Here is a 14,441-nt window from a genome sequence, read left to right on the forward strand (position 1 = left end):
AGATGCCGGTCATGTGACCAGTCATGTGACCATAGACATGGTCGATAGACTATGGGAATCATGTTTTCTCACAGAGAAATAATGTTAGGTACGGGCTGTGAGGTCACCAATGGGTGACGTGTTAAGGGCATATGAGTTCAGGGTGGAAATGTTTATAGTAAAGGGTGGACGGGGGGTTGAGAAAATAGACGAATGAATAATGCAAAAAAAAATGGTGAGGAAATGAATGTGCATAAAGGCCCGTGATTGGACCCTGAGATATTATACTAAGAATATACGTAGTTCTATGTTAGAGCTACTTCAAAGTACTGTGGATGACTATTGTGACGTAGATATAAGGTGGATGTTGGTAAAAAGTGTCAGATGTTAAAATGAACTTAACACAGTATACACAAGATTCGGTCATCGGAGCAATCGTTTACAGGTAACATGACAATTCAATTCTTTCATTCAAGCCGGACGGCTTTTGTGTGGAAAGTTTTTGGATCCAGTAGTTCTCTCTCCTTAAGAGGTGTTTGGTATTATCTCTCCCCTCAATTTTCTGAACAGTTTCAAGTACAACAAACTTTATTTGCGAAATATTGTGTTGTTCTTCTACAAAGTGCGATGAGAAAGCTGACTTCATGTTTTTCAGTCGTATATTAGATTTATGTTCTGTTAGTCGCACTTTGATGAGACATTCTGTTTTGCCGACATACATCTTTCCGCAAGGGCATCTTATTCCATAGATCAAATTGCTGGTGTCACATGTGGCATTTACCTTAAGTTTGATGGGGTTGCCCTGCCTTGGATGGTTAATGGTATTTCCTCGGATTATACTGTTACAATTGCCACAGTTAAGGCACGGTTTAGTTCCAGAGTATTCTGTGGTCTCTTGGGGTTTGTGTTGTAGAATTTCGCCCAAATTCTTTGCTCTGGTGAATGCAAAAATAGGTGGTTGGTTGAAAATCTGCTTGAAATCTGGTTCTATGTTTAATATTGGCCAATGTTTCAAAATGACTTTTTTGTATCTCTTGCTGGCTGTTGAAAATTTTGAAACAACTACAGTGCGTGTTTGTACAGGTTTCTCTTTTGAAGTTAAAAGTTTTGTTCTATTGATTTTGTTGATCCTCCCCTTGGATTCTTCAACCAATGTTTGAGGGTACCCTCTGTTGATGAATTTATTGGTTATTTCATTGAGTCTTGTGTTGAGGGTGTGTTCCTCAGAAGTGATTCTTTTCACTCTGGCCATTTGTGAAAATGGTAGGTTTCTTATCAAATTGGGTTCATGAAAACTCGAATGGAGTAACATATTATTTCTGTCTGTGGGTTTAACGTATAGGTCCGTTGTGAATCCTTGTGGTGTTATTGCAACTCTGACATCCAGAAAGTTGACCATGGTGTCTGATATATCCCAAGTTAGTTGGATTTGTTGGTCTAATTTATTGAATTCAATAAGTTCACTTTGCAATTTCTCCTCTGTGTTTGTCCAAATGATGAAAAGATCATCAATATATCTAATGATCATTTTGAGATTATCCGTCCATTCTTTTTTGGAAAAAATGTGTTTATTTTCGTACCACTGCATACAAATATTCGCATACACGGGTGCCGCCGAGTTGCCCATGGCCATTCCAGTGAGCTGTTGATACCATGATTCATTGACTCTGAAATAACTATGGTACAGTGTAAAGTACATGAGTTCCATTAGAAAAGTCTGAAAATCCTGGTCGAGATCTGTGCTCATAAGTGCTGCTTCCATGTCTTCTATCCCCATGTTGTGGGGTATGCTCGTGTAAAGGCTACGTACATCAGCTGTGCACAGTATCACTTTTTCTTCTGAATTCCATGATATTTGTTGTAGTTTTAGTAGAAATTGTGAAGTATCCTTGACATAGGTTTGCAGAGCTTGTACTGTTGGTTGTAAGTATTTGTCAATTAACTGACCAATTGGTTCATGTAAACTCCCACGTGTGGATACTATAGGCCTCATTGGTGGGTCCATGGTGTTTTTGTGTATCTTCGGTACCATACGTAAGGTAGGGCTTTTGGGGTTGGAAGATATGAGGAAGTTTCTTGTCCTGTCTGTGATTGTGCCCTGTTGATGAGCTCTGTCAATGATTGTCCGTAGTATTTTGGAATATTCCGATGTAGGGTTATTGTCCAGTTTGCTGTAAGTGTTAGAATCTGTGATGTGTTCCATCACTTTTGTCTCGTACATACTCCTATTCATAATTACAATTGCACCTCCTTTGTCGGCTTTGGTGAATATTATGTTTTCTTTGGATGCCAGTTTCTGTAATGTGTCGAGATCTTTTTGAGTTACGTTTCTTCTTTTGGGTTTGGTGTGTTTGATCTTATTTAGATCTTGTTTGACTATGCTTTCAAACAGGTCCAGTGTCTTATGGCTTGTGGGAGCTTGAAAAGTGCTCTGTGGTCGTAATCCTAACAGTTGATCTTTCTCTTGTTGAGGTCGTTCCGGGAGTATATTGTCAAAAAAGTGTCTTAGTCTTATTTTGCGCATTAGCTTAAAAAAGCTCACTTCCAGTTCTAGGTTGTCCGTGGTGGAAGTGGGTACGAAAGATGTTCCCTTTTGGAGTAATCCTAGTTCGTAAGAACTGAAATGTTGATCACTTATGTTGATAACTAGTTGTTCTGCGTCTTTTTGGTTCTCTTCTCTTTCTCCTTGTCTTTGGTTGTTCCTGTCGTGCTCCGTGTGTTTGGTGGGTCTCTCTCCTTTTCCTTTTCTTTTCCCTCTCCTGGGTCTCCTTTTTGGGCTTGGCCCTGTTCTAAAAAAGGATTGGTTTCTACTGTTGCGCTGGTAGTGGGTTGTTCAGCTGAAGTTTTATCTTGTGCTGTTCGGGTCGGTTGTGACTTGCGCGGTTTTTGACTAGTATCGCTGTCAGTTGGCGAAGTGTCGGTGTTGGAATTGTATGGACGGTTCCTTCTTTTTTGGGCGTAAATGTCTGCCCATGTATAGACTTCTCCAAGTCTATAATCGAGGGTGTCCCTCTTAAACTTACGAATTTTCCGTTCGTTGATCTCTCTTGAATGTCGTTCTATTTGACTTTTTATGTCGTCCAAGGTTGTTTTTAGTTCATCTTCAGTCATCATTTTAGATAGTTCTGTTGATACTTCTTCGATTTCTGTACTGAGATCTTCTAGGATTGTTGATAATTCTTGAATAATTAGTAGGATCAAGTCTAGTGAACACTTATTTAAAATTTCGTACCACCGTTCCTGAAACTTTTTTGAATGTTTGCAAAGGGATGGTTTTAGTGCAATTCTTAAGCCTCGTGGTATGCGTTGATTGCGATGTTATGATTACGACCACAGAGCACTTTTCAAGCTCCCACAAGCCATAAGACACTGGACCTGTTTGAAAGCATAGTCAAACAAGATCTAAATAAGATCAAACACACCAAACCCAAAAGAAGAAACGTAACTCAAAAAGATCTCGACACATTACAGAAACTGGCATCCAAAGAAAACATAATATTCACCAAAGCCGACAAAGGAGGTGCAATTGTAATTATGAATAGAAGTATGTACGAGACAAAAGTTATGGAACACATCACAGATTCTAACACTTACAGCAAACTGGACAATAACCCTACATCGGAATATTCCAAAATACTACGGACAATCATTGACAGAGCTCATCAACAGGGAACAATCACAGACAGGACAAGAAACTTCCTCATATCTTCCAACCCCAAAAGCCCTACCTTACGTATGGTACCGAAGATACACAAAAACACCATGGACCCACCAATGAGGCCTATAGTATCCACACGTGGGAGTTTACATGAACCAGTTGGTCAGTTAATTGACAAATACTTACAACCAACAGTACAAGCTATGCAAACCTATGTCAAGGATACTTCACAATTTCTACTAAAACTACAACAAATATCATGGAATTCAGAAGAAAAGTGATACTGTGCACAGCTGATGTACGTAGCCTTTACACGAGCATACCCCACAACATGGGGATAGAAGCCATGGAAGCAGCACTTATGAACACAGATCTCGACCAGGATTTTCAGACTTTTCGAATGTAACTCATGTACTTTACACTGTACCATAGTTATTTCAGAGTCAATGAATCACGGTATCCACAGCTCACTGGAATGGCCATGGGCAACTCGGCGGCACCCGTGTATGCGAATATTTTTATGCAGTGGTACGAAAATAAACACATTTTTTCCAAAAAAGAATGGACGGATAATCTCAAAATGATCATTAGATATATTGATGATCTTTTCATCATTTGGACAAACACAGAGGAGAAATTGCAAAGTGAACTGATTGAATTCAATAAATTAGACCAACGAATCCAACTAACTTGGGATATATCAGACACCATGGTCAACTTTCTGGATGTCAGAGTTGCAATAACACCACAAGGATTCACAACGGACCTATACGTTAAACCCACAGACAGAAATAATATGTTACTCCATTCGAGTTTTCATGAACCCAATTTGATAAGAAACCTACCATTTTCACAAATGGCCAGAGTGAAAAGAATCACTTCTGAGGAACACACCCTCAACACAAGACTCAATGAAATAACCAATAAATTCATCAACAGAGGGTACCCTCAAACATTGGTTGAAGAATCCAAGGGGAGGATCAACAAAATCAATAGAACAAAACTTTTAACTTCAAAAGAGAAACCTGTACAAACACGCACTGTAGTTGTTTCAAAATTTTCAACAGCCAGCAAGAGATACAAAAAAGTCATTTTGAAACATTGGCCAATATTAAATATAGAACCAGATTTCAAGCAGATTTTCAACCAACCACCTATTTTTGCATTCACCAGAGCAAAGAATTTGGGCGAAATTCTTCAACACAAACCCCAAGAGACCACAGAATACTCTGGAACTAAACCGTGCCTTAACTGTGGCAATTGTAACAGTATAATCCGAGGAAATACCATTAACCATCCAAGACAAGGCAACCCCATCAAACTTAAGGTAAATGCCACATGTGACACCAGCAATTTGATCTATGGAATAAGATGCCCTTGTGGAAAGATGTATGTCGGCAAAACAGAACGTCGCATCAAAGTGCGACTAACAGAACATAAATCTAATATACGACTGAAAAACATGAAGTCAGCTTTGTCATCGCACTTTGTAGAAGAACAACACAATATTTCGCAAATAAAGTTTGTTGTACTTGAAACTGTTCAGAAAATTGAGGGGAGAGACAATACCAAACACCTCTTAGGGAGAGAGAACTACTGGATCCAAAAACTTTCCACACAAAAGCCGTCCGGCTTGAATGAAAGAATTGAATTGTCATGTTACCTGTAAACGATTGCTCCGATGACCGAATCTTGTGTATACTGTGTTAAGTTCATTTTACCATCTGACACCTTTTACCAACATCCACCTTATATCTACGTCACAATAGTCATCCACAGTACTTTGAAGTAGCTCTAACATAGAACTACGTATATTCTTAGTATAATATCTCAGGGTCCAATCACGGGCCTTTATGCACATTCATTTCCTCACCATTTTTTTTTGCATTATTCATTCGTCTATTTTCTCAACCCCCCGTCCACCCTTAACTATAAAGATTTCCACCCTGAAACTCATATGCCCTTAACACGTCACCCATTGGTGACCTCACAGCCCGTACCTAACATTATTTCTCTGTGAGAAAACATGATTCCCATAGTCTATCGACCATGCCTATGGTCACATGACTGGTCACATGACCGGCATCTTTTCAAAACAGTAAAGCGCGGCCGGAATCCGTCTGTGCTGCTGTTTCCGGAGATTGTCAACTGACCCGAACACGCCAAACCAACACTTCAGGTTAGTCTATAATAGCCGATAGATTTAACATCCCGAGCGCTCTACGGAAACGCTCTTTAAGCACTGCTGACTGTGCTCTTACTGTTTCTTTACAGATGTAAAAAATCCCCGACGAAAGGCTTGTAAGTGACACATCGTTTTTATTTTCTCACATCACATTTGCACGTACATGCACAGGGAACCCCTTGGTATTAATAATTGTTCTTATCACGTTTTGTTTTTCATTGTTTAAAGTTCCACATAGTGCAAATACTGTATAATGATGTTGTTTATAATGATTATGATAAACATTATTGTAATTGTGACTATATTATATTTGCAGTGTCGATTCCCTGATGAAGGGCATGAATGAAATGCCCGAAATGCATTGGATACGTTAAAATGACATTGCCTGAAGTGTATATGGTTAAAACTCGTGCACAAATGAAACGAAACTGAAAACCATGTGTTAAATTCAAAGGAATAAAAAAAGACATTTATGTACCAAAAATAACGGAGTGGAAGTCTTTTTCCAAAGGGAAAGACAACAATATGTGTGCCTTAAAAGGGATGAGACTAGAGATTCTCTAGCTTCACTTCTAATCATATTTTCAGATGCCGTTGGACCCTCGACGTCACCTTTAGGAGCACCATAAAACAAAGCTAAACCTTCTCATTAAACAACCCAACAAACACTAGCTGTGCATCTATCCGAATTGCATTGTATTATCACTGATGACATCTCATTTGACATTACTGATCACATCACTGATGATATCATTCACGTGATAATACGATGAACCTCTTCAGACTCTAATATAACCTTAGATACAATCAGTGTAAACAGACACTCACAGACTGTCACTCATCCATGGAGTTACTCACACACCTAGTCAGTCATGCAAAGAATCAATCACACCTCCATTTCCTCAACTATACAGTTATACACACCTTACTTATTCAAACATATACTAACACATATTTACTCTTATACAATCCCTGATACAAGTTCACAATGATCCATACAGCCAGCCATGCACAGTTATTTATATATGTCAACTCTCACATGTACTGTGTTTTACATATGTACTTACTTTGACATGTAGCACTGAGATATCCATTCACTCACCAATACACTCATGCACACAGTCAACTGTCCATACAGCTGTTTCCACATGCACTTTTGAACCCATACATCTAGTGAATCAACTGCTCACACATCTATGCACAGAGTCATACACCTCCCAGCCACCCACACACATACTCAGTCTCCCATACAAATACTTGGGCAACCATTCAATAACCCATATAGTTACTCATATAGCTACTGATTTAAACATGCAGCAGTTTACAGAACAACATATATAATGATGCACAAATTAAGACAGTTTAGTCACTAACCCATGCACTCAGTGAGACACATTTAATCATTCTCTCATACAGTCAGTCATGCACCTACTAAATCCTTCATCCAGACACTTATACATCCACTCATTCTTCAATATGTAAGACATATTTTAACTTTTCAGAAACATACAGTCACTGGGTGTTGTCATCAGTGATGTCATCAGTGATGTCATTTGAGATGTCATCAGTGATGTCATCAGTGATGTCACTGACCATGTCATGAATGATGTAATATGTGACATCATCAGCAGTGGATTGCGGGTGCGCAATATATAGTTATTGCAACTAACTATATATGCGAATTTCTATGGTTTTGTGCGAGTAAATTAAGGTTTTGTAAATGCTAATCCCTAACTAAATATGGTCTATAACCAATGGTTTTTTCAGTGAATTTTCAAGGTTTTGTAAATGCTAATCCCTAACTATATATGGTCTATAACCTATGGTTTTTTCAGTGAATTTCATTGGTTTTTTAAAAACTAATATCTATAGCTGTAAAATATATTCTTATTCTAATTCACAAATATATTTTATATATTTTTGTATTATATTTTTTTAATTCAATTTATATTATAGTTTAAATGATTTTTTCTTGTTTCGCTGCCGTTCCGCGAACCGGTAAACGTTCCGTTAGTGCAAGTACCGCGTTAGAAAGCCACATCGTGACACGTCGCGTAATCGCAATGTATCGCGTTACTGCGTAATGCGCCTTATGACGCGCCGCGTTAGCGCACCCGGAAGTGTTCTGGAACGCGAACCAAGGCGCAAAACGCAGAGCCCCGGAAACGATCCGAGGTGCGGCGCGGAGCGCATAACGTAAGCATAACAGGTCATGTGACTAGTTAATAAAACTTTTCATTGGTTCATTTTACTTTTAGTTTCCTAATGATGGAGCGCTTGATCATATGACGTAAAATAAACACTTTTCATTGGTTTAGAACATTTTTTTTTCCCAAATGATGAAAGTCCCACCTTTTTTCCTCACTCCGACTTTCATTTTTATGAGAGAAAGACCTGTTTTTGCTTGCTTAGTCATGGCATTTGTAGTAGCTGCAGCTGGTGGATCCCCACCACCTCCACCACCACCAAAGAAGAGAGGACCAACTGGCCAGGTCATCTTCCAACAAGAGGAGGAAGAAGAGGAAGACGAGGAACAGGAGCAAGGGACAAGGGTTTTTTTTAAAGAAATGCCAAGGACGTCCCATGTTAAAGTCAATTTTATTTGGCAATTTTTTTCTTTTCCTCAACATGAAAAGAAAGTAAATGCCAGGTACGTTACCTGCCTCATCTGCCACGAAAAAATCTCCAGAGGGACTGAAAAAAAATATAGTTATGGTAATCATACCATGCATCGACACATGGAGAGGTGGCACCCGATTAATTATAGTGCTGCACAAATTAGAGATTTGGTGGATAACCCCCGACCGGCCAATACATCCACCAATGAACTAGCAATAACTGAATCAGAGGCAAGGGAAACGGTACCAAATCTCCAAAATAACTTTGGGCAGATGAAATTGACATGTATACAATGTGGCAAATTAATTTCATGTGGAGAGAGGAGTATTACTCTAATAAATAGAGCATATGAACATCATCAATGTCCAAAACGTCCAAGAAAGTAATTTTTTTTTTGTTGCTCCTGTTGAGCCCTTTGAAGTGAATCATTTTTGTTTCCCCTTCCTCCAAAAAAACACAAAAAAATATAAAACAACAAAAATAATTTAAAAAAAAGTTATTTTCAGAACTACCTTCCCTTTTAAAAAAAATTGCTAGAATGTTTAGCACTTTAGCATCCTCTATTTCTTTTGGTTCGCTTTCCGGTTAGCGTTCCGGTACGCGAACCGGGAGCGAACTAAAATTTTTTTTTTTTAAAAAGACGAGTAAATAAACAGAGAGTAATGTGAAAAGAAAGACAAATAGAGGGAGTAACACACAGTTACTGTTGAAAGAGAGACTGATAAAAGGAGTGAAAAGAGTAGTATAAATAAGTAATAGAAAAAGAAATGAAGGAAGTAGCAAAGGCAGGAAACTAAGGGTTAAAGAAATGAAGCAGTGGAACTAATAAAAGTTAAATCTGATAGACATGTAACGTAAAGAGTACTAAACACTTACCTTATAATTGTCATTAACGTAGTAAATTATCATTTTTTAACTTTTAATCTGTGTAAGAAAGAACAAAAAAATTTAAATTAATACAAGGTAGTAAAAAAAGAGTGAGCATGAGACAAAATGAATACATATTATAAATCACAATTCAAAGTAGAAAATTAATTAAACATATTTAATGGTTTATTTTTGCTGTTATCAGAAAATATCAAATTTCACTGAAAACAGTGAGTTGAAGATATTCATCATATAACAGCGGGGGAAAAAAAACACAATCAAAATGATTGTGTTTAAAAAACCCAAATAATATAACTAAGCAGAAATAAGAACTCCTCCAAAGTAACTTACTTTCTATGATGTCAAAGGATGTCCTATGAACAGCTTATACTCTGTTGTGCTGTTACTATTTTCTGCCCGACACTTTCTGAAAGATAAACTCCATTGTTTTAAGAAAACTGAGACATACAAAGCAATTTAAAACAACACACTAAATTACAGCAACACCTAGAATCATTATAGTCCAATTACCTACCCTAAATTCTCACTTCAGTAATCAAGTTAAAAGGCAACATCACTTCGTACTCAATTAGTAATGTTTGTTGAAAGACTAGCCTTTTTTATATTCCAAATAAGCTGTGTAATATCCAGATGTTGTCAAACGACCATCATGTCATATAATAGCTGCAGTTGCAAATGTTCTTCCTGAAATCGATGACTGTGTAGCCCAAAATTTTTTAATTAGACTTAACAACTTTTTTTCATCCAGTTTATGTAGTTCAAATTGTAAAATGACATTTCACCCATAAGTTTCCATAAAAAATATGGACAGCATTGCAGACTTACATTTCCTCTACTCTTTATTTTGATCTGCTGCTTGACTTAGCTTATAAAAACAAACAGTTTTGGCTCTGTACTACAATTATCCAAAAGGCCATATAGAGTAGGAGCCATTAGAACCTCTGGAAATTCCTCTGAACAAATCCCAAGATTCCTTTCCTAAAATGTTGGTTGTAAGAACAGCAGGTAAGAATTTTTAAGGTGGAAGGGCAATCTTTTTTTGAAAGATAAAACAGAATCATTGCAGAATGACCAGCCGTTTCCAGATTTTAAATAAGCTGTGTAATGTCCTGAAGAAGTTGAAGGACCGTCATGATATATAATTGCTGTAGTTACAAAAGTCCTTCCTGATATTGACAACTGCGAAGCCACAAAATTATTAATTAAAGTTGTCAATTTAGTTCCATCAGGCCTACATCGTTGCAACATTAAAATGACATACTGGCCATAACTTTGTAAAATTAACGTGGACAGCATTGCAGACTTACATTGGCTACACTCCATGTTTTGATCGGCTGCCTTTACTAGCTTATTGAAGGATACTGATTTACTGTCAGGCAAAGTTAAATATATAAATCTTTCTGAGTCTACACTAGTAGTACTTGATAGCCTACAGTTCTCGCAATCATGCTGCCATAGATAAGAAAGACCAAACAGATAATCTACATCTACACCTTCATCTTGCAATACATCAAGCATATACATTAAAAACTCCTGACAATCCTGCTGAATATTTTCAGAGAATTCTGTTTGACCTGAACATTCGTCTAACAGATAACGAATTTCAGACACACTTTCTACTTTTGTTCTATCAGTGCTACATTTCTCTAACACAGAATTCAACAAACAGCATAAACTCTGTTCAGAATTGATCACAATCTGTTCTTTTAAAGTCTCTAGTGAAAAGACAACATTAACAACTACATTAGCATAGCAGTTGACACCAGAACTATTTTCAAATTTAAAACCAACAACATTTTCAACAGAAATCATTTTATTCCTGCTTACAATTTTTGGTCTTTTTGCTTCAACCTCCCTACTATTACTGATATTTCTTCGTTTCCGGCCTACCACACGTTTCTCAAACAAAGGATATTGAGGCAAATGTGGTGCATACTCTCTTCTTAACCTATTGTATTCCTTAACACAATCTAGATCCGCACAAATGTTTGTGACATCACAGTCAATCAAGTACAAACCCGATAAAGTTCTGAGTCGTGACAATGCTGCATAAGCCATACCCTCTTTGAACACAGAACTGCCAATATTCACTAAAGCAGTGTCTACACTTAAACCTTGCGATTTATGAATTGTCACCGCATATGCCAAGCAAACAGGAAACTGCTTACGGCAAACATATAGGTCTTTTACAAGCAAAAACCTAGCTGTGCAACGACCAATTAGCTGTACTTCCTCAATGCCATCAAATTTAATTTTTAAAAATTCAATTCCATCTCTACTTCTGTATTTTTCAAAATCAACAACATTACCCATTGATCCATTTTTCAGACCTCTTTCAACATGTAAATTCCTTCTCAAAATGATACGGCAATTTAAGCACATATTCAGAGTCTTTTCAAAACCCGCAGTTTTAGATATAGTCTTCTCTAATGAATCCAATTTAGATTTCAAATTCTCAGACAAAATAATTGTTGCTCCCATATGCTCTATTCTGTCAATAGCTTCCAATTTCACAATCTCTTGTTTTTCTAAATTCAACATTTTGTTGTTGAAGATGGAACATTCTGCAAGAGTTGGCATTAAACATATTCCAGATTTTTTCTCAGTAATTTTCTGAAAAATATCCTCTGGCAGAACGTCTTCTTCTGGATACAAATTTGACAGTAATCGTGAATGTAAAGCTTCTTTCCCACGCTCAGTCACTTTCCCGATTCTAACATCTTGTAGAATATTCTTGTAATCTTCGTCCTTCGCCTGACGCATATTTTCACGCAGCTCAGCATAATTGAAGTTTAACCATATGTTAACGTTGCCAATGCTCCCTAGGCACTTCTTGGTATCTTCATGTGTAAGCAGTTTAAACACTGGTTGTCCTTTCACTGGTGTCAGCTGCAGAAGATCACCAAAAACAATGATGTGTTTGCCACCGAATAACACATCATACTCTGTTTTAAGAACTTCCTGCATTCTCAAATGCACAAAGGCAAGCATGACATTGGAAACCATGCTTACTTCGTCAATGATAAGAAGTTTCATCTTCTTCAGGACTCTAGATACTTCACAACAAGCATCCCCAGATAACTTGTGGTATTGTAATTTGTTATCATGCTCCACTGGCAGCATCAGTAGATGTAGGTCGGTCGGTAACGGCCGAAAAACGGTATTTTCGACCGTTACCGACCACTTTACAAAATTTGTCATGTAAGGGGCAATATATTACCGAATCTGTAAAATTACCGAATCGGTAATTTTACCGATTCGGTAAAATAAAACATCGGTAAATATACCGATTTGAAGCCACCCATATGTAGGTGGGACTCTTCAGAATGCCAGGAGCCTTTATGAATCGGTATTTTACCATCAAAACAAATTTGATGGTAAAATACCGATTCTAGGGCCAGATGTAGGTAAAAAACATTTACCGATTTTAAAATACCGAATTGTACCGATTCGGTATTTCAAAATCGGTAAATGGTATGTAGGTCTCAACATCTAGATTCGTTACCGCCTGTCACATGACATACGTGTGCATGCACACATGTGCATGCACACTGGAATCGATATTTTACCATGAAGTTGGATTTCATGGTAAAATACCGATTTGTTAAGGCCTTTGGGACTCAGAAGAGACCACCTACATATGGAATTTACAAAATCGGTAAAATTACCGATTCGGTATTTTACCGAATCGGTAATTTTACCAATTCTGTAAATGTAGATTTACCTACATGTGGCCTTGGATTTAGGCCCCTACATACCGATTAGCCATTTACCGGTCGGAAACGGCCAAAATCGGCCGTAACCGGTCGGTAAATGGCCTGAAACGGCCACCTACATCAGGCCCAAAGTGTGCATGCATTTAATTTCAAAGAAAGTTTTTAAACCTTTTATGTAAAACAATTATACACCTACATTCATGGGGAACTGACTTAAAATGCCCTAATACACATGAAAACGTTTTTTTAAGGTACTTGCACCTTTTTTTCAATAACTTTTTACATGGCTATGTAACTCAAACAATCAAAAACAAAATTTTTCAAGCACACATCGGGGCGTATTTACAAGGGCCTTGCACCATGGGGAAAGTGACTACAAATGACCAGACACACATGGGGACGTATTTACAAGGCCCTTGAACCAGGGGGAGTGACTTGAAATGGCTAAGGACACATAGGTGAGTATTTACAATGCCCGTACAACACTCATGCATCATTTTTTACATATACACTGTAGAACAGCATGGGGCAATAACAACACAGATGCATCATGCATCTGTTCTGCAAAAGCGACGCATTGCAGGAATCACATCACAAGTAAATAAATTCTCATATTTTTTTAAAGCATGCCTTTTCCTTAAAAACTATTTTCTGATCATAATTTCAAAAAACACAGCACAGCTCCTATGTACATACACACCTTATCAGTACTAATACTTTACATTAACTACAATTACAATTGGGAAAAGAATGCAAAATCGCCTTTGAAAGCATAATGCAAACACTTGACGCAAAACATCATTTTAAAAACACAGGTGACTTTCTTATTTACTCAAAAAAGCATACTAGTCTTTATCAAAAATATAGAAACGATAACTCACCTTTACAAATTCTTTTTGAATTTCAAAACAGTCTCAGAAACACACCAATTATTCTTTAGCAGAATTAAAGGTATGCACTCCAGAGGCTGGAACCAACAAAGGCACTGAAACGCTGATATTCATCACACATATCTCTCAAGTCAACCAATCAAAACTCTTCACTATTTTCAAATCAACACCCTTCCCCCCTCTGCCCTTTCTGACCTTTTTCCATAGCAACTACCGCCTACCAGACCTCTCATGTTTACAAGTTCACACAACAATGTTTCAAATGAACTCTGAACTCTCAGTACACCTGCTAATCCACTGCAATCTTTCATAACATCATTTTTTATTAACCATTCAAATTACATCTTTCAAAGAACACATCCATGCACCCTAACTTTCTGTTTTCAGCAATGGAAATACACCAATCACTGCTAATGAATCATTTGCACTTAAACTCCACAGTTATTTTTCATTACAAACTTCACTATTTCAACTGCCATTTCATTCCCACACTTCATCTGACTGCA

This window comes from Lissotriton vulgaris, chromosome 6, assembly GCF_964263255.1.
Source record: "Lissotriton vulgaris chromosome 6, aLisVul1.2, whole genome shotgun sequence".
NCBI classification, from domain to species: Eukaryota; Metazoa; Chordata; class Amphibia; order Caudata; family Salamandridae; genus Lissotriton; species Lissotriton vulgaris.